This window comes from Mus musculus, chromosome X (assembly GCF_000001635.26).
Source record: "Mus musculus strain C57BL/6J chromosome X, GRCm38.p6 C57BL/6J".
Taxonomy (NCBI): Eukaryota; Metazoa; Chordata; class Mammalia; order Rodentia; family Muridae; genus Mus; species Mus musculus.
Genome location: NC_000086.7, coordinates 70,393,173 through 70,415,286, shown reverse-complemented (window position 1 = coordinate 70,415,286; position 22,114 = coordinate 70,393,173). Strand labels below are relative to the sequence as shown.

General features: G+C 45.7%; 1 long non-coding RNA gene and 2 pseudogenes across 1 annotated transcript; 2 read left to right on the top strand and 1 right to left on the bottom strand.

Annotated features, from left to right (window-relative positions):
- Gm14704 (predicted gene 14704) lies at positions 11,345 to 12,103 on the top strand (annotated as a pseudogene).
- On the bottom strand, positions 12,965 to 14,955 carry Gm16407 (predicted pseudogene 16407; annotated as a pseudogene).
- On the top strand, positions 20,547 to 21,386 carry 4930567H17Rik (RIKEN cDNA 4930567H17 gene). The gene has a single exon (NR_157388.1). It is a non-coding gene; the product is annotated as an RIKEN cDNA 4930567H17 gene (long non-coding RNA).
- The last annotated feature ends 728 nt before the right edge of the window (positions 21,387 to 22,114 follow it).

The window sequence follows — 22,114 nt, the reverse complement described above, 5'->3', positions numbered from 1 at the left end:
TCAACAAGATTGATAAACCCTTAGCCAGACTCACTAGAGGGCACAGGGAAAGCATCCTAATTAACAAAATCAGAAATGAAAAGGGAGACATAACAACAGATCCTGAAGAAATCCAAAACACCATCAGATCCTTCTACAAAAGGCTATACTCAACAAAACTGGAAAACCTGGACGAAATGGACAAATTTCTGGACAGATATCAGGTACCAAAGTTGAATCAGGATTAAGTTAACTATCTAAACAGTCCCATATCCCCTAAAGAAATAGAAGCAGTCATTAATAGTCTCCCAGCCAAAAAAAAGGCCAGGACCAGATGGGTTTAGTGCAGAATTCTACCAGACCTTCAAAGAAGATCTAATTCCAGTCCTGCACAAACTATTCCACAAAATAGAAGCAGAAGGAACTCTACCCATCTCATTCTATGAAGCCACAAGTACTCTGATACCTAAACCACAGAAAGATCCAACAAAGATAGAGAACTTCAGACCAATTTCCCTTATGAATATAGATGCAAAAATCCTCAATAAAATCCTTGCTAACAGAATCCAAGAACACATTAAAGCAATATCCATCCTGACCAAGTAGGTTTCATTCCAGGGTGCAGGGATGGTTTAATATATGGAAATCCATCAACATAATCCATTATATAAACAAACTCAAAGACAAAAACCACATGATCATCTCAAAAGATGAAGAAAAAGCATTCGACGAGATCCAAACCCAGTCATGATAAAAGTCTTGGAAAGATCAGGAATTCAAGGCCCATACCTAAACATGATAAAAGCAATCTATAGCAAACCAGGAGCCAACATCAAAGTAAATGGTGAGAAGCTGGAAGCAATCCCACTAAAATCAGTGACTAGACAAGGCTGTCCACTCTCTTCATACCTATTCAACATTGTACTTGAAGTCCTAGCCAGAGCAATTAGACAACAAACGGAGATCAAGGCGATACAAATTGGAAAAGAGGAAGTCAAAATATCACTTTTTGCAGATGATATGATAGTATATATAAGTGACCCTAAAAATTCCACCAGGGAACTCCTAAACCCGATAAACAGCTTCAGTGAATTACCTGGATATAAAATTAACTCAAACAAGTCAATGGCCTTTCTCTACACAAAGAATAAACAGGCTGAGAAAGAAATTAGGGAAACAACACCCTTCTCAATAGTCACAAATAATATAAAATATCTTGGCGTGACTCTAAAGAAGTGAAAGATCTGTATGATAAAAACTTCAAGTCTCTGAAGAAAGAAATTAAAGAAGATCTCAGAAAATGGAAAGATCTCCCATGCTCATGGATTGGCAGGATCAACATTGTAAAAATGTCTATCTTGCCAAAAGCAATCTACAGATTCAATGCAATCCCCATCAAAATTCCAACTCAATTCTTCAATGAATTAGAAAGAGCAATCTGCAAATTCATCTGGAATAACAAAAAACCTAGAATAGCAAAAACTCTTTTCAAGGATAAAAGAACCTCTGGTGGAATCACCACGCCTGACCTAAAGCTTTACTACAGAGCAATTGTGATAAAAACTGCATGGTACTGGTATAGTGACAGACAAGTAGACCAATGGAATAGAATTGACCCAGTAATGAACCCACACACCTATGGTCACTTGATCTTCGACAAGGGAGCTAAAACCATCCAGTGGAAGAAAGACAGCATTTTCAACAAATGGTGCTGGCACAACTGGTTGTTATCATGTAGAAGAATGTGAATTGATCCATTTCTATCTCCTTCTACTAATTTCAAATCTAAGTGGATCAAGGAACTTCACATAAAACCAGAGACTGAAACTTATAGAGGAGAAAGTGGGGAAACGCCTTCAAGATATGGGCACAGGGGAAAAATTCCTGAATAGAACAGCAATGGCTTGTGCTGTAAGATCGAGAATTGAAAAATGGGACCTCTTGAAACTGCAAAGCTTCTGCAAGTCAAAAGACACCGTCAATAAGACAAAAAGACCACCAACAGATTGGGAAAGGATCTTTACCTATCCTAAATTAGATAGGGGACTAATATCCAATATATATAAAGAACTCAAGAAGGTGGACTCCAGAATATCAAATAATCCCATTAAAAATGGGGCTCAGTCTCTGTAACTCCTTCCATGGGTGTTTTGTTCCCACTTCTAAGGAGGGGCATAGTGTCCACACTTCAGTCTTCATTTTTCTTGAGTTTCATGTGTTTAGCAAATTGTATCTTATATCTTGGGTATCCTAGGTTTTGGGCTAATATCCACTTATCAGTGAGTACATATTGTGTGAGTTTCTTTGTGAATGTGTTACCTCACTCAGGATGATGCCCTCCAGGTCCATTCATTTGGCTAGGAATTTCATAAATTCATTCTTTTTAACAGCTGAGCAGTACTCCATTGTGTAGATGTACCACATTTTCTGTATCCATTCCTCTGTTGAGGGGCATCTGGGTTCTTTCCAGCTTCTGGCTATTATAAATAAGGCTGCTATGAACATAGTGATGGATCACAGGGCTCCCAATGGAGGAACTAGAGAAAGTACCCAAGGAGCTAAAGGGATCTGCAACCCTATAGGTGGAACATTATGAACTAACCAGTACCCCGGAGCTCTGGACTGTAGCTGCATATGTATCAAAAGATGGCCTATTCGGCCATCACTGGAAAGAGAGGCCCATTGGACACACAAACTTTATATGCCCCAGTACAGGGGAACGCCAGGGCCAAAAAAATGGGAATGGGTGGGTAGGGAAGTGGGGGGAAGGGTATGGGGGACTTTTGGGATAGCAGTGGAAATGTAATTGAGGAAAATATGTAATAAAAAAAGCATAGTGGAGGGGAAACATTAGCAAACACAAAGTACGTGTGAAAATGCCTAAGGAAACCAGTTATACTGTGTTACTTTGAAAAATGTAAAAAAATATATATATATCATTTGTGAGTCCCAACATGGAGGAATTTCTTGAGATCATGCCTACATTTGTGGGCCTCCTTCAGACCAAGGTCTCTTCTGTCCTCAGGGACATCTTATTCCACAGGAATGACAGTCCCTCAAGAAACCTGAACTCCATCCAGCATCCAGTCATCCTTTGAGAGCTTTGGACCATCAGTCCTAGGCTTGGAGCCTCCTAAATGCCAAGACTGTGAAGAGAAACACAGTCCCTCACAGGCTGAGCAGCTGCTGGCTAAAGCAGAGCATTCACCTACGAGGGGAAATCAGCAGAAATGTCAGGGCTGGCCTAGCTCTCAGAAGGGTGAGATGACAGGACCGGGCTGCCAAAAACACCTGTAATACAACTAGCTCTGAGGAGCTAGCAAGGGTAGGAGGTGAGATAGTGCCCCCTGACTGACACCTGCTTTTGCTCCAAGAAGAACACAGGAACCCTCAAGGATGCAAAAGGCAGACATTGGACATCATGAGAATGAGGGGCCTATGTCACTTACACACCCCTGTGGAGTATGGGAACAGATACCTTGGTCTGATGGAGACCTAAAACGTGATACATTGGGGGCAAGAGCCTCCTCCATTTTGGGAGCCACGAGGGCACTGTTAAGTTTTGAACATTGGCCTGAAAACAACCCTAACTGATGGTGCTGGCTGCTCATGCTTACTTCTAGCCACAGGAGGCCCAAGCTCAGTGGGATCTCTAGGCCTTTGAGTAGTGAAGACATCAACAAAATATGTAACAAGTGGTAGTGCTGTGGGCATGAAGTAATAGAAGCTAACCATTTTTGGTTGCATGTTAAGGGCTCCTGTAGTGACTCTGGGCTTAAGATGATGCCAGGAAGACTAGGGAGTTTATAAGGGCAAAATGGCCTGCTTTCAATGTGGGCCAGCTCTCTGTAGAAACTGTAGGCTTCCCAAATACAGCTCTCTTGCTCCCTATCTCCCTCCCTCCCTCTCTCTGTCTCCCTCTCTGTGTCTCTGTCTCTCTCTCTCTCTCCCTGTCTCTCTGTCTCTCTCTCTCTGTCTCTGTGTCTCTCTCCCTGTCTCTCTCTCACTCTGTGTGGTGTTTCTGTGGGTGTGTCTTTTTATGTGTGTGTGTTCCCGATCGTGTGTGCGTATGTGTGTGTGTGTGGAGTGTTCCCCAGGATATAATAATCAATCCTACCATCGACTCCTGATCTTATACTGCCCATCTACTGAGCCTATTGGTTCATTTTTGCTCTAAGAGACATGTACAGTGTAGGACCTTTTTTAGCCTAGGGTGACAAGACCAGCAAGAGTCCAACCAAGCCACTCTTCCTAGGAGACAAGGAAGAATAGCCAAAGACACTTTCTGCCTCCCCATAAGCCCATTGCTCCATAACCACCCTAGCTCAGGGCTCAGTGACAACACTACCCCTTTATTTGCATGTTTCTACCAGCCATATTGTCTCCACCACAGTCCCAGCGCATGGAACTCCTGTGACAACATTTCTCTTCTACCACCCAGCCTAATTATCGAAAGCAATAATAATGGGGATCCAACAGAGCCAAGGTCCTCATTAATTGAGCAAAGAAAGGTACGTGCAGCCAGCACTGATCCTCTGTCTTTTGTTAAGAGCCACGGGTAAGTACTAACTTTTTGATTTTGAACACCATACCCTTGTATTCAGAGATGCCCTGGACCATGATTGATCTCCTGGGGCCAATATTTCAAACTCTTCTGCTGACCTTAGATAGCAGGACTGGTACCAGCTTCAACCGAACCTCTTTACCCCTTATGAGTGGAAGGGACCTCTCAAGATATTTTCTTGCTGTAGCTCAGGGACTGGTCTAAGAAATCCGTTTACATGTCAAAAGGGACAGCAGAAGCCAGATAATTAGCCAACAGGATTCTAGGAGAGTCAACAAAATTCTGACCTCTCATTGTTCACTTGTAGTAAGATCTGTAACAGGATCCCTTATGGTCATGCCAGGTCTATAGATCAGCTGAGGTGAAATATTGAGTGATATCAGTGTCCTCTGTTTTGCATAGTCCTGATGTCTTCCCTTGTCCTGATGCCATGTCGTTGAACCCACAAAACCATTTCCAATGCTGATGCTTCTCTATTTAACTTCTGCATCACCTTCAAGCATACCATATCCCTTAGGTTTGATGCTCTCCCATCATTACTGTCTGCCAAGGCCATGCATGCCTTTCAAGTATACTAATTATGAACTATTTTGGCCTTCACTCTTCCAGGCCATCACTACCAGCAACATTGCATCATGCCCTCTTAGTCAGGGTTGTATTCCTGCACAAACATCATGACAAGAAGCAAGTTGGGGAGGAAAGGGTTTATTCTGCTTACACTTCCATACTGCTGTTCATCACCAAAGGAAGTCAGGACTGGAACTCAAGCAGGTCTGGAAGCAGGAACAGATGCAGAAGCCATGGGGAGATATTCTTTACTGGCTTGCTTCCACTGGCTTGCTCAGCTTGCTTTCTTATAGAACCCAAGACTACCAATCCAGAGATGGTACCACCCACAATGGGCCTTTCCCCCTTTATCACTAATTGAGAAAATGCCTTGCAGCTGGATCTCGTGGAGGCACTTCCCCAACTGATGCTCCTTTCTCTGTGATAACTCCAGCCTTGTGTCAAGGTGACACCCAAAACCAGCCAGTACACCCTCAGAGCAGGAAGTCCCGTTTCTCAGCAGGATCTTCCAGCCCCTGAGCAAACTTAATCCCCAGAGGCTCCCTTCCAGACCATGTCCAAAGAACATATTCCCCTCTTCAGATGGAGGAGCATGCTTTTTCAGTTGCCCCCTTGGCTGGCTCACCTTGCTTGTCTTGCAGATCCTTCGTAACCTGCTTGATTCTTGTTGACCTGGGACTTGTTGAGCTCTGGTTAGGACTTGGCAATACCCATCATGACCTGGTGGTCCTCTTTTCTGGCCACTCTACTGGTTTTAGCATTGCAAGTTCTGCAGCCAATATGCAGTGTTGACTACCAATTATGAAACTGGGGAGGGCAAATCCTGGGAGCATATGCAAATGCCCCACTTCTCTACAGGGCAGCCATTCCAGCAAATCTCTAATGTGGGAGGTATAGCAACAAGCCATCCAGCTTGTGCCTGTTGCTGGCTACATGTGACTTTATCCTGCTTCCTTCCTGTATAGCATAAATGCAATTCAGTGCCAGGCTTTAATTGACTGTGAGCTCTCCTAGAGCATAAGGAGCAACTGTATCATCTTGGGTCATCCAAGAAGCCACAGAGGTTAGCGAGCTAACTATACGGGAGCCCATTGCCAGAACAAGACCTTGGCCCAGCCAGTTACTATAGAGATAAAGAAAATGATGTTTCCCTTTTTAGAAGTGAGGTTATTCCCGACAGTTGCTTCATATTTATGGTATATGTGGGGCCCAAGGGGACAGCAGAAGCCATACTCTATCTAGGAGTCAATGGAATGATGTTTCCATTAGTGTGTAATTGAGAGAATGAGCCTATGCCACACCATCACCCAGGTCTCAGGCATGGAAACAATTTTGGGTTAGAGAAAGAATAGAGTCCCAAGCCTGAAACCAGACAGATAGATAGACAGACTGGAATAATCAAGCTACATTGTATTCTTTTGACACTCAAAGGAACAAACCTAGACTACTTGAGGTATTATATCTCCTTGTTTCCATACCTCTCTCCTAGGACTTAACATTGCTAGAGCCAAGTTTTTTGGTTCTTTCTGTTTATAATGTACCTAAGTGCCCACCTGCTGGGATGGACCATTTCCTCAGCCTTTTACATGCAAAAGAAGTTCCTAGAGGAGAATGTCAGCCTATCAGAGCCAAGATGACATGAAATGCTTGACCTAAGAGGCAATTTCTAGAGAGTGTATATGGAATTAATGCAGCCAGGCACATAGTATGGCCCAATTCAAGAAATGTTGTCCTTGTAATTCAGAGCACAAGTGGGTCACTACACACTACATATATCATGAAATTCCTTGAGGAGTCTGATTTGTCTCACTGTGCCTTTGCTTTAGACTGATGTGTGAGAAGGAGCAGGGATTTATCCTGGGAGAAAGGCCTCAGATATATAGGGGTAAGGAACCAGGGCCACTAGGACGCCTTCCTCAATAAGACCTTTGATAAAAGAGATGTAAAAGCTGTCTGCTCTGCAGAGCAGGATGTTAGTGGGGGTCCACTATAAATGAAAGATGCCATCTCTGATTTGTGGTTTAGGTGGGAAGGTGGTGATCAGAGATGGCTTGGGCCTGAATGATGGATCTCTGAGTCTGGAGGAAGTGGTGGGGAATGAGGAGGATGAAAATCTTCAGCATCTGCAAGAAAATGTAGGGTACTGCCCATTTTGACAATCCTGAATAGCCCCTGTCCGGCAGGATACATTTGTCTTTTGTCTCCTCTCTCAGGAAAGTGAGCCTTCCAAGTCTGGGGTACAACCAGAGCACAGAGACTGGCAGTCCTGTGTGCCAGAGGAGATAACCATTTTGACTAGAAATCGAGGGAAGCTGTCACGGTAAAAAATGTGAACCGGAGAGGTATTGCGGGTAAGAAGGACACATGCTCCACTATGTTCATAGCAGCCTTATTTATAATAGCCAGAAGCTGGAAAGAACCCAGATGCCCCTCAACAGAGGAATGGATACAGATAATGTGGTACATTTACACAATGGAGTACTGCTCAGCTATTAAAAAGAATGAATTTATGAAATTCCTAGACAAATGGATGGACCTGGAGGGCATCATCCTGAGTGAGGTAACACATTCACAAAGGAACTCACACAATATGTACTCACTGATAAGTGGATATTAGCCCAAAACCTAGGATACCCAAGATATAAGATACAATTTGCAAAACACATGAAACTGAAGAAGAACGAAGACCAAAGTGTGGACACTTTGCCCCTTCTTAGAATTGGAAACAATCACCCATGAAAGGAGTTATAGAGACAAAGTTTGGAGCTGAGACAAAAGAATGGACCATCTAGAGACTGCCATATCCAGAGATCCATCCCATAATTAGCCTCCAAACGATGACACCATTGCATACACTAGCAAGATTTTGCTGAAAGGACCTTGATATAGCTGTCTCTTGTGAGACTAGGCCGGGGCCTAGCAAACACATAATTAGATGCTCACAGTCAGCTATTGGATGGAGCACAGGGTCCCCAATGGAGGAGCTAGAGATATTACCCAAGGAGCTAAAGGGATCTGCAACCCTGTAGGTGCAACAACATTATGAACTAACCAGTACCCCGGAGCTCTTGACTCTAGCTGCATATGTATCAAAAGATGGCATAGTCGGCCATCACTGGAAAGAGAGGCCCATTGGACATGCAAACTTTATATGCCCCAGTACAGGGGAACGCCAGGGCCAAAAAATGGGAATGGGTGGGTAGGAAAGTGGGGGGGGGGAGGGTATGGGGGACTTTTGGGATAACATTCTAAATGTAATTGAGGAAAATACGTAATAATAAAAAATATTAAAAAAAAATGTGAACAGGGTCCTGTCTTCAAACTGAGGGGTGCATAAAGCAAGTATGCCCCTGTTCCTGTGTCTGGAGAGCCCTGAGTGGGGGACTGTCCAAGCTATGCATACGAGGCTCAGATCCCAAGAAGGAACGATAATGTGTCTTTCAAGTGCATGCTGGGAACTCTGAAATCAGCAGAGATAAAGCTAGGATCCATGGCCTTTACTGCAGATCCCACACAGGGACTGATCCTACTCTGCCACAGGCTCAGTTCTCCAGAGAGCTCTACAGGGTCTCTAATAAGGAACTGCAGAAGAGTGGGAGTCCTCTTTTGAACACAGTTCTTTATCTAGTTGACTCATGGGAAGTATTAGGAAAGGATCCCAGGGGTTGAGCAAAGGAGTTTCTACTTCAGACCATAGACAGTGGTCACCCATATCCCCCAAGAGATGTCCCTGAGGCACTGTCCCACAGAAAGTCCAGAGCATGGATGTCTGTCTGAATCCCCTGCCATCCATATTTACTTTGGTATCCTCTTCTGGAAGCTGACCTGTCCAGAGAAGAGCACCCCCAAGCAGCAGAAGAGGCCATGTGCAGTTACTAGAAGAGGTATCTAGGATCTGCCAGATGTCAACGTGAGTCACCATGGTAGAATTGGATCTGTGATGGTACTGAACCTACTCTACAAGCTAGGGACCACCATGAGCCACTATGACCCTGTTCTCATGCCTTTGGAATTCTGACTGCATGGCTGCTGTGGTTGGGCCCTATACTGGCTAGTTTTGTGTCAACTTGACACAGCTGGAATTATCACAGAAAAAAGAGCGTCAATTGAGGAAATGCCTCCATGAGATCCAACTGTAAGGCATTTTCTCAATTAGTGATCAAGGGAGAAAGGCCCCTTGTGGATGGGACCATCTCTGATCTGGTAGTCTTGGGGTCTATATGAGAGCAGGCTGAGCAAGCCAGGGGAAGCAAGCCAGTAAAGAACATCCCTCCATGGCTTCTGCATCAGCTCCTGCTTCCTGACCTGCTTGAGTTCCAGTCTTGACTTCCATAGTGATGAACAGCAATATGGAAATATAAGCCAAATAAACCCTTTCCTCCCCAACTGGCTTCTTGGTCATGACATTTGTGCAGGAATAAAAACCCTGACTAAAACAGGCCCTCTTGGGCTTCTTTCTTGATTTGGTGTGAGGCATCTCTTCGAGGAGATGGCTCACACCTAGGTTTGAATTCATGTCAGCAGTTGTGTCCGTCTTCATAGGGTTAATGGGATTCAAGGTTTGGACCTCCCCTGAGGACTGTGGGTGCTTAAAGGAATGAATGAAGTGACAGCAGAACCTGGCCATGTCCTAAAGTCCACCCTCACAGGCAGTAAGTGCCTTTCTTACCTAAGGTTCCTGTCTTAGTTAGGGTTTTACTGCTGTGAACAGACACCATGACCATGGCAAGTCTTAGGAAAAACAACATTTAGCTGGGGCTTCCTTACAGGTTCAGAAGCTCAGTCCATTGTCATCAAGGTGGAAGCATGGCAGCATCTTGGCAGGCATGGCGCAGGCAGAGCTGAGAGTTCTATGTCTTCATCCAAAGGCTGCTAGTGGAAGACTGACTTCCAGGCAACTAGGGTGAGGATCTTAAGCCCACACCCACAGTGACACACCTACTCCAACCAGGACAAACCTATACCAACAAGGCCACACCTCCAAATGGTGCCATGCCCTGATCCAAGAATATAGAAACCATCACAGTACCTCGGGATGAAAGGGGTGGGTGTCTTTGGTCAGATGAGGTCTAGTGGAAAAGGAAGTTGTCAGGAAGGATAGATAAGATGAATGCATGTAAGCTGTGCTTCAGGAAACCCTGTCTTAGTAGAGATGATTCTAGGTCATGTGGGCATCACTTGAGACCCCACACAGGTTTTGATGGGATACAATACCAGCTCAAGTCTTCTGGGAGTGTTGTGCTTCTCAGGGAGCCGATGAAAGAGATCTAAGCTGGACATTTCAATGAGGCACACTGTTTCCCAATCAGGACATGTTCTAGTGAGAACTCCATGGACTGTGTAAGGAAACTCCAGTCCAAAGCACAGGGTGGGACTCACCAAAGTCTTCCCTGTCACTCAAAGAGTCCTGTGCAGAGATGTCAGCCTGAGCCTCATACCTGGATCTCGGGCATTAGTTCAGAAGGGTTGTTAAAAACACCTTAACACAGGTCATCTGAGGAAAGATCACGTGTGTTAAGACTCAAGGTGAGAACTGAGGGAGGTTCATTGGACAAAGTTAGGATTCCAGATCTCTCCCTGCCCTCCTGCTATCTATGGGAATGCCTTGACACTTTGGTTGGATTCCTTTCCCTTCCCCTGGCTTCTGTCTCTCAGAATTGGAATTTGTCTTGACGAAGGTGAGCAACACAGCAAAACCAGAAACATCCTAGATATGGCCATGTATCAGGATGAGAACCAGTCTGGTCTCCAATCCTTGAACTAATGGGCCACACTGAAGGGGGCTGCCTGGAATGTGAGGTGCCCTCACTGCATTCTGTACCATCTCAGAGACAGACAGACATCTTATGAGACTTTGCCACAGGCAAGAAGAAAATTTTACTCAAAGGGCCATCTCTCGTTCCATGTGGGCCCATGCAGCACAGAGTCCTTTGGTCCTAGAGCCATACACAAGCATAATTGTGGAACAGGCATTTTTGATTGCTGCCTGAGGTACATCTCTCAGAGTCCATTCACCCTTTCTCCATCAGGCCTGGGAGTCTTTCCCACATGCACACAATCCTGCCCCTTTTCCCAAGGAAAACAAGCACAGATCCTAATGGGAAGAGCAGTGCTTTAACCTCCTGGAGAGCACTCAGTTCCAAAGGGAGGCAAGGGAACTGGAGGGTGCCCAGATCCAGAAACCTGGGGCAGGATGGAGGGATGTGTCTCCTGGTGGAACACCAATTTTCCCTGAGTTCTCTGAGAGTCTCCTCTCCTGCCACTACCAAAGTCTCCATTGTAAGGACACCATCTGTAGGGGCCTCTGGAAATGAAGAGGTGTGCCTGCCCAGATTTACCCCTGCAGGACAACCTGACTTGAAAGAGTTTGGGTTTGGTGCAGTTCCTGCTCATCACATACAGAAGGAAGCAGTGGCAGAAACGCTGGATGGGCCATAAGAGATTATGAGGATTACTATCCTGGGATCACAAGTAGGGCCTCTGAGTCCACGAGGCAGGCCTTTGGCTCCCACACGGTACAAGTGGACCCAATTGTCCACTCTTCCTGTCTTGTCTCTACCATAGGGATCTCCTGTGATAGGAAGCTGCATGGAGTTCTGGGCACACCCAAGCCAGGCCTGCTCATAGTGCTCATCATGTTCACTGAGGGCACCTGCGTCTGTGAGGCGATAGTCTGGCGTGGGATATGTACTGTGGGGCTGGATTTCAAGAGGGTCCTTTCCATGTGGAGAGCTCAGGAGTCTCACTACTGGGAATTTTGTGCAGGAAGGGTACCCGGCATACATCCAGGTCCCTGACAGGGATGCTCCTAGCCAAGAGTTTCTGTGGGGCACATGGGCACAAACCCAAATGACCAAAGTGAAAATCTTGGAATTTTTTGCCAACACAACTGGGAGTAATCCTAGAGGCTATCCCTTCAGGTATGGAGATGCTTTGAGAAATCAGACAAAGAGAACCTGGATCAGGTTCGCCCAGCAGGTGGTACTTGTGCTCTGACTGGGCCCCATTCTAGTGCACTGGAAATTGCCATCCAACATCAGGTCAGACAGAGCCATTGTTCTCACTGCTGTGCCCTCATTTGGGAGCTGGTGGAAAGAGACTGTGAACCCTTTCATTCTTCCTCTACTGAGTGGACAACTTGTGATTTCTTGGTTTTCCAAAATGTTGCTGCTTTGTAAAGTACATTAGATGGAGATGTTTTACACTTATTAATGCAATTAATGAGACACTCAATTTCCTTTTCTATGATGTAGACCATCATCCGTTTGAAAACACATAAGTAAAGAGTCTAAATTGTAGCATGTTACATGACATCAGGTCATTCAAACAGGTTTTTCTTGGGTAGTGGGAAAGAACTTGTCATTTTCATGAAGAATACACTAATATTGTTAGTTTTTTCTGCCTTATGATCGTCATCATCTCCTATTCTCATTAACTAAGCAAGTCCAAACATAAGTGTGATGGTTTGTATGTCCTTGGACCAGGGAGTGGCACCATCTGAAGGTGTGGCCTTGTTGGAATAGGTGTGACCTGGTTGGAACGGGTGTGTCACTGTGGGTGTGGGTATAAGACCCTCACCCAAGTTGCCTGGAAGTCAGTCTTCCACTAGCAGCCTTTGGATGAAGACATAGAACTCTCAGCTCCTCCTGTGCCATGCCTGCCTGGATACTGCCATGCTCCCTCCTTGATGATAATGGACTGAACTTCTGAACCTGTAAGCCAGCCCCAATTAAATGTTGTTTTTTTTATAAGACTTGCCTTGTTCATGGTGTCTGTTCACAGCAGTAAAACCCTAACTAAGACAATAAGTATAGAATTAGAACCTTTGTCCCTTCTTGAAATCTTTTTTTTTGTTCCTTTATATTAAAGTTTATTACATCTGCAAAATCTACTGTACAGAACCCACTGGATTAAGTAGCGTTTTGCCAAAAGCAAAAGACTCTCACTCTTTGGGAAACATTTCTGACTCCAGCCTGGGGGCGGGGCCACAGGAGCTGAAGATGAACTTGGTTCTTGATGGAGGAACCAGTGCCAGCCATACTTAAGATGTGTCTTGTCAACTTCCAGGAGAAAGGGTGACTAGAGATGGTACCAAAGGTGGGAGACGCTTGGGTACTCCTGCCACCCCTCCCCCAAAACTCTACAGTCTCCTCCCCTCCACTCCTAGACTGTGAACTTCGAGTAAGTTCTCACACAGGCTCTTCCAATGTCACGGTGGCCCAGGCCAAGGCCATGGCCCTGAGTCCATGCACACAGGCATGACTGGTCAAGAGGTGGCTATTCCACAGTATCCTGGACTAAACAGCCTACTTTACGGGCCGCTAAAAATGGGGCACCATACAGATAGTCCATACACTGTTGTAAGCATGAGCAACAAACTCAGAGACAACACACAAAGTAAGCCTATGTTTTGGCATCCAGATTTGGTTCTTCTAGGTTAAAAACAAAAACAAAAAGCAAAAAAAGTCTTATAAACCCCAATTCGGTCTCCTGAATGTAGATTAGGGAAGCGAGGTGAGGGACACCAGTCAACAGACTTGCCTTACCCCAGTAATAAGGTCTGCTGGGGCTCTGAACAGAGAAATTAGAGAAAATATGGGCAAAACCAAGTTGTCTAAAGTAGACCTCCTCACAATGAAGATTGGATTCCAAGGAGCTCAGGCCTCCATCCCCCACCACAGCATGGCCAACCCTAGCGGTCTCTATGGGTAAGTGCTATGGCTTGTCAGCAGAGGCCTCTCTCCTGTCCTCAGGATCCTCCAGCCACAATACGCCATCTAGGTCCAAAGCAGTCGGGTCCCCTTTCTGTCCAGAGCTAGGTCTCCTCCCATTTGGAGAAACCAAGTCAGAAGAGTGGACGACAGGTGTGGTTGTGGTAGAAAGATCAGATGCAAGAAACCCTTTGCACCCAAGCTTCTAGGCAGAAGTCAAACGAGGGGAATCAGTTCCCAGCACACCCTGGGACCGCTTAGGCAGGAACAGCTGGAAGGGTCTGGGTGCAGAGGAGATGACCCAGTGGTGGGGAGGCCAGGGCTTGAAGTTTTTCACAGAAGAGGCAAGTGGGAGACTAGTGAGTGGCAGGGGCTGTGGGGGCGGGGAGAAAGAACTATTTCCCCATCAGGCATAGAACTCCTCCTGCTTGGTGGGTTTCTGGTAGGCACCTCCATTGGCTTGTTTGGGCTCCTCCAAGGAGTAGCTGCCTTCGTCCCTCCGCCAGGTTGCATGCCCCAGTGTGGATGAGATGTGACAGCTGCCTGGGCTGTGGTAACTCTGACTGTTGAGGCCTGTTGGGTGATGGGGAGCTGCATGGTGTCCCTGGGCCTGGTGGTGCCCTCCTTTTCCTTGTCCCAAGTAGTGAAGCCAGGCTCTGCTTCTACATGGAGCACAGGCTCTCCCTCCTTGGGCTTCTCTCTGGCTGGCCGGACAGAGGCAAAAGCAGTCTCGGTGTTGCTGCTGGTGGGCTCTGGAGCTGTGGGAGTGGCTGTCAACAGCCACATGTCCTTCCAAGTGGAAGGTGTCTGCCTTGACAACGTATCTGGCAAAGCACCTGTGCTGGAGCCAGAGAAGTTGTCAGAATCATCCCCAGAGCCATCCTGATCTTCAGGAGGAACATTTACAGCCACAATTTGCGGGAGGGCAGGCTGCAGGCACAGCTCCAGTGCACAGAGCCAGAGCCAGAGCCAGAGCACTGTGCTTCTCATGCTGCCCAGACCTGCGGTGGGAGCTCGGTGGGCTTCGTGGATCTGAGTTGCCAGTTGCAGGGAGATCCAGGCCGGTTCTGCTGATTACTCTACGCTTTGCTCCTGCCCAGCTCGCTGCTCTCTGGAGCGAGGGCTGTAGGTTTCTCTTGATATCTTCAAAGAGCACATGCTCTGCAGCAAGTACAATAAGTACAATGGTTGCATTTGTTTTCCTTTGGTTTTGAGGTCAGTATTTAATTAATTATTTATTTATTGGCTTTATATCTCAGGATCATCTTCTCTTCTCATAGTGCCCCTTCACACAGATGTGGCCCCAATTCCTCCATCCTCACTCCTAATAGGAACCCCCATGCCCTGGTACCTGGTGTCACTACAATACAAGGTGCATTCTCTCCATTGGAGGCCAGACAAGGTGGCCCAGTTAGGGGAAGGGGATTCACAGGCATGCAAGAGATTAATGGACAGCTCTTGCTCTAAGTGCTGGGGGATCTGCATAAAGACCAAGCTGTACATCTGTTATATTTGTGCAAGGGTCCTAGGTCCACCCTTTACTTGCTCTTTGGTTGGTGGTGCAAAGAACTCATTTTGTAGTGACTGCTCCCAATGACCAACCACATGTGTCTGGTGGTAAATAATTGGATAGGAAAAAAATCTTTGAGGCTCTAGCCCAGTGTTTTGTGGTTGGTAATTGCAGTATGAATGTTATTGGATATAAAAAAAATCTTGGGTGGTGATAGGAAAATAATTTTAGGTACAAAAATTCTTCAAATTTCTTCTGCTTGCTATACTACTGTTGTATTAAGTCTTTGAGAGTTCAGAGTTTTAACAACAATCAATGGAATCTGAGAAACTATTAGCCAAATGCTGATAAACATTCCAATACATGACCAACTATCATAGTCACAAATTCAAGATTTTAAGTTTCCTTAGATTGTCCTTTAAATATAGACTTCATATGTTTCTCATCATGTACACCCAGTCTTCTGGATTGATGGAAAAGCCCTTCTTACCCCTTGTGCTCCACAGAATTTTTCTGTCTTTGCTGAACTCACCTTAAGGAATACTCATGTTTTTAAGAAAAAATATCTACCAAGCCATTAGGATGAAGATGATCTCCAGTACCTTTTTCTATATCATGGACTTCAATAAAGAGTAGCCCTTAACGTGTTTAAAAATCTCCTCTTCTTCTTTTTTTTTTTTTTTTTTGTAAATTTAGAAAGGTCATTTTAAGCTTCAGGAAACCCACTCAGACCTATTTCTTATGGGTCAAGTGGATTATATCCCAATAAGTTCCCCTGTCCATCAATTGCCTAAGTTTCCCACCTGTTGCCTATTCCAGGGGTTAGGATTTCTCCCTGTTCTCAGGAGCTCTTGACCAGCCTTTCTTCCTCTCTTTCTGTCTTCTCCCCTCCTCCTTCTCTGCCTCTACCCCTTTCCAGGTCATCACTCACTTCTCCCTCAATAAAACTTTTGCATAGTAGGCCTGTCACATGGTGTGATTCCTCAGAGGGAAACCCTGCCAGGGCCTGCCAGGTTCTCCTGCTGCCAACTCATTGTACTGCATTATATTTCCTAACAGTTCAGGCTCTAGGAGCCTCTAGGATCCAGGCTAGTTGATTCTGTGAGTCTTCCTCTGGAGTCTCTATCTGCTTCAAGTTCCTCAGTCATTCCCCCATCTCTTCCACAAGACTCCTCAAGGTCCATCTTATGTTTGGCTGTGGGTCTCTGGATCTCTTTCCAATAGCTAATGGGTGTAGCAGCTAAGAGGACAACTATGCTAGGCTCCTATGTGCAAACATAGCATCATTAGTAGTGTCAGGGATTGGTCCTTGCCCATGGGATGGGTCTCAATTTGGAGCAGTCACTGGTTGGCCATTCTCTCAGTCTCTGATTCATGTTTGCCTTTCATGTCTTGTAGGGAGCACACATTTTCAGTCAAAGTTTTTGAGCGTGGGATCTGTCCTTGTCCTTCCACTGTGAGTTCATCCTGGCTACAGGAAATGACCACTTCAAGATCCACATACTCCACTGCTAGAAGCCTCAGTGTGAGTCACCCCTTAAGGAGCCCAGGGGATTCCCTCTATCTGAGTTCTTTGTCACATCCTAGCAATTGCCCCTCCAAGACCAATTTTGATTTTCTCTCCCATGCATCTGATCCTGACCCACACCTCTCTCCTTTCCATCTTTTTGGCCACCCAATTCCCTTGCTACATCCATGCCCAATACCTATTTCATTTCCTCTTGTGAGGAAGATTCTACCATCATCCTTTTTTACTCCTTGTTATTTGGCTTCTTTGGTTCTGGAGTGTTCAGGAGTGTTGCCTGTGTACCCTGTACTTTATGGCTATCACTTATAATTGAGTACACACCATGTATGTCCTTTCTGGTATGTGTTACCTCACACAGGATGACATTTTCTAGTTCTGTCACCTGCCTGCAAAGTTCATATTGTCTTGGTTTTTAAGAGCTGACTAGTATATTTCATTGTGTAGATGTACCACATTTTGTGCATCCATTACCAGTTGAGCAAAATCTGGATTGTTTCCAGTTTCTAGGTATTACTTTGTAAGGCTGCTATGAGCAAAGTTGAGAAAGTATCCTTATGGGAGGGTGGACCATCTTTGGGGTATGTGCCCTGGAGTTGTACAACTGGGTTTTGAGATAGGCCTATTCTTGCTGTTCGAAGAAACTGCAAAATTGATTTTCAGAGTAGCTTTACAAGTTTGTCCTTTCACCAGCAATGGGGGAATGTTCGCCGGGCTCCATATCCTAGCCAGCATATGTTAAAGCCAAGTTAACAGAAGGATGTGGGCCCTCAGAGTTCAGCTGGTGTCCAACAAGCTGAGGGATTTAATGGTGTTTGTTTCTGAACTTTACCTGTGGCCAGTTAGCTATCCTGTGTCCTGTTGCACTACATATCCTCTGGTATGTCCTGGAGAACTGTAATAGTAACACCACCCCAGGGTCAAGAGGACTGGTAGAGCATTGTAATGGAAATAACAGCCCCCTCTTTTTTGCTCTGGTTCCCCTCACATGAAGTACTGCACCAGGACCTTGACATGTCTGACATGTACCAGTAGTCCTGATGGGTAGCCTATCACACCCTCTCCTCAGGTGAAAAGCGCTGAGGTTCCCAGCATGGGGATTTCCCCATCTGTGCCTTACTGGTTATGGGGCTGTGGGGAGCCCAGGCTTTCTCATCCTCCCAGCCCAACACCAACCCACCAGCTCTCAGAAGATCCACCAGAGCCAATTCTGGTCTCACAGGTACCTCTGATTTCCCAGATGTGCTGGAATAGCCTTGGGGAAAGATCCTCTCAGGATCCCTAAAGTTGACAGTTACACTCACAAGCTGAGTAGAATCAGGGTGGATGGGGGATTCCTCAATGTGAGGAAAGAATGGGAGTATCAGAAACAGAGATGTTCACAGAATGTTTTGGGGGCAGAGCCAGGAGACCAGGAATTCCCAGCCGAGGGACTGTCATAGGCTAGCTGCTGCTGAAGGGGTAGTCTGAAGTAGATCACCAAGTGTGACAGGAGAAGGATGGGAAAGGCAGGCCTAGGACAGCACAAGAATTATGTACTTATTATTACCCATGGCAAGTCCTGAGCTATGGTTAGAATAGTCCTCCAAGTGTGTAATAAGTTTACATGGGTATAGGTTGTGGTAGGCAAACACCAACAGGGCTCACTCTATTATACAAAACTGCTCCCCTGACCAGGAACCAGTAATTGCCAACAGTTCAGCAGAGAGCAGTAGAGCAGTGTTCTGAGTAGTTTTATCTCAACTTGGCAAAGTCTTAGAGGAGGGAACTACTAGTGAGAAATGCCTCCATAGGACCCTGATGCAGGCAATGCTCATATGGCATTTGTATGACTGGTGAATGATGGGGGAGGGCCAATCCATTGTAGGTGGAGCTTTATCTGGCTTGGCAGTCCTGGGTTACAGAGGAAAGAGTGGGCATAGGAACTATCATTAAACAAATGCGGTTATCCACCTGATAGTAGTGAGGCTGGAACTGTTTCCAAGGAAGGTAACTGCAAGGGGCTAGAGAGCAGGGAACTGGGGGGCTGGAGGGAGGGTAGCAGGAAGGACCTCAGGGAAGAGAGGAGTGACGTAATTCTATTCAAAGTGAAAACATTATTAAAAAGAAAAATAAACTCTATCTCTAAAACAAAAGAGATGTTGCTGTGTTAGTAAGGGACAAAGTTTGTATTTAGGAAATCTAAGAAATCTAAGCCACCTCCAGGGACATCGTTCCAGTGGGCTCTGTTTCATTTCTTGCCTTGTAAGTGCAGGGTCTTAAAAGGAAATGCATGCATACAGTCTTCCCACCACCACATTGGTTCAGTCTAGAGCACAGGGCTGTGTCAAGCTTGGCTGTCCATGCTGAGTCAGCTCACCAGCCCCAGATCAAAGTTCTTAAATGAAGGCTCAGAAGTATGTAAAAGTTCCATCACAATGGAGCAAGCCTGAGTCTAGACCTGGGCTAAACCTACTGTTCTAGACTGACCTTGGGCTGAAAGACCTGGGTACAACATTTTCCTCCAGTCCTCATTTCCTTCTTTGAGATAAAGGATGAAAATCCTTCTTTGTACTACTCCCTTACCCCCACCACACCAGCTTGAAACAAAGGGCTGCCCCTGAGATACACCAAAGTGTACCACATAATAAAGAGAAAAGACCCTTTATGTCTGGGTTGTGGCTTTCTGATATAGGCCTGTATCTCCCTACATATACTGATACTAAAGATGAGATGACTTAAGTCTCAGTCACTCACCTGTGGTGAAGGGTGACTGTCTTTTGGTCCTCTCACTCTACCACACACACACACACACACACACACACACACACACACACACACACACACTCATCTGGCACCCTGGTACCTTTCACATTTGAATTCCCATAGTTCCTTTTAGCTAAGCAAGTAGCAACTTTCCTCAGGGTCATTGAATATGGTTAAGTCAGGCCACAAAATCCAGTGGGCCACTGAATAGCAAAATGTCATCTATGGAGAAGAGAGGAAAGGCAGTGCCAATTCTATTGTGCTCCCCAGAACAAGATTTGGTAGCAAGCGGAAGTGTACATGGAAAGTCAAAGGATGTGTGGCCCCTCTAATCACAAAAGTGTTTAGAATAAAGTATACTCAGTTTGTCCTACTTGGGCATAGCACTACTCCAACTTGTAGTGAAAACCATTCCTTACTAGGACCTATGTGAACAGACACAGCCAGCCAGCAGGAGCAGTTGGAAGAGACCAATGCTAACAAAGAAAGGAGTGTGTGTTGGGACAGGTAGGTGGTGAAAGCAAGGCTAGACCATGTGACCTGGAAGGTAGAGTCCTCTAGCAACCTATCTTAGCTGAGTAGTCTCAGTACTGCTGAAGTTTGGACTAATTTCACGCTGGCCCTTTGGCAAAACAGAGTTGAAAGAAACTGATCCCTGTGGCCCCCTGATCTCCACCTCTTGAGGAATGGAAGAAGAAATAGTATCTGTTGGTCAGTTCATGAAGGAACTGCATGTGGGTCAGTTCATGTGCCTGTTAGAACACTGAAACTATTTTGGAAATCTGCTCAATTTTATTCACTTTTTGACAACTCCCCTACACTGAGACATGGCTCCCTCTCCAGACTGCCCTTGGGCCACATTGTGACATCATGTGACAAACAAAGAGGATGATGACTTCATCAGATGGTTGCCACACTCCTGATGCTAGCTAGCACTCAGTGGCCACTACTGGTCGAACAACTGTCTTAGAAAGTCAGGCAGTCTAGAATGTCTTGATTTATGTTTAATGCTGCACAATCCAGAATAGACCGGATGGCCATGGAAGACGGCATCACACCAGAGCAGGCATTTACCAACCAAACAACAGCTGCAGGCAACCCCTCCATGGGGCCTCTGAGACCACATAAAAGGAGCAACATACCTGTAAGTGCCCCAGCCGAAAGTCCAACTCAGGCTACACATAAACCATGTAAACTTGTCTCCTCGTATAATGACACAGAATATCCTTCAGCTACTATTGATATGGACGTACCTGGGTATGAGCGCACCAGCCACTCATGGTACCTTAGATATGGCCGGACGTTGTCTTCATACGACCCATGCAGATACATCCTGAAAGCTGCCCTTTCAGTCATAACTGCATGGGAGAACACTCTGGAGGAGGAGGAGGAAGATGAGGAGGAAGATGAGGAGGAGGAGGAGATGGAGGAGGAAGATGAGGGTGAGGAAGATGAGGAGATGGAGGAGGAAGATGAGGATGAGGAGGAGGAGATGGAGGAGGATGAGGAAGAAGAAGACAAGGAAGGAGAGGATGAGGAAGAAGAGTATTATACAATGGAGGAAGAGGAATATGAGGAGTATGAGGAGTACGAGGAGGAGTGTGAAGACGATGATGATCATTACACGGAAAACAACTGTATAATCTGTGCTCTATTCAAATTCATCCGTATGCTCTTCAGCCCAGGGAGAGGTACTGCCTGAGAATAACTACCTTTTTCTCTGTAACAGAAAATGTTTAATTCTTACTTCAAAAAATAAACCCTGTGGCAGTAAATTAAGATCTTAAATTTGAGCCTAGAGTCTGTGTGTGATTCTATCTAAACCTGGACACTGTTCCCAAGCCGAGCCTGCCACACACTTGGGTCAGCCTAACCCTTTCATGGACAGCAGCAGCATTTTTATGCCCTTAGCATCATGGTGCAGAAGGGTGTGGTTACTGACCTAGTGGTGTCATCTCACACTACTGAGGTGTCTCAGAACAGGAGAGTCCATTCTCCTGGGTCCCTACTTTCAGTAGATATTACCAGGAAGTTTCAGGGCAGTAGCTGAGGGTGCCTACCCAGCATCTATTAGTCCTGAATAAGCATACTTCAAACTAGGTGCCTATCTGCTAAGGGATGAAGAGTACTATACCCTGGCCCCTGAGATGTCAGCCCCTCCTCTTGGGGGTGGAAAATTGCCTGATGCATGAGAAAGACAGACTTTAGAAACATTGCAAAGAACCTTCAAAATATTACTACATAATGTCCACCACCTAAAACTTCTTAACTCACCCCAAGGAACCAGAGCTGTACTTTGGATTTTTAAGAAATATCTGGGTGAGACTCACTCCTCCTTGCCTGGGTGATCCTCTAAGTAGAGCTCTTACACTGTAAAAAGACTGGATATGGTTGGGTTTCTCCATGGGTTTTTCTTTTCACCGTAAGTTTCCCAGGGTAGGGATGTCAGCGCAGTGCCTGGCTCTGGACTGAAATGTCAGCATGGGTAAGCATGCATGGAGTGTCTCTGTGAG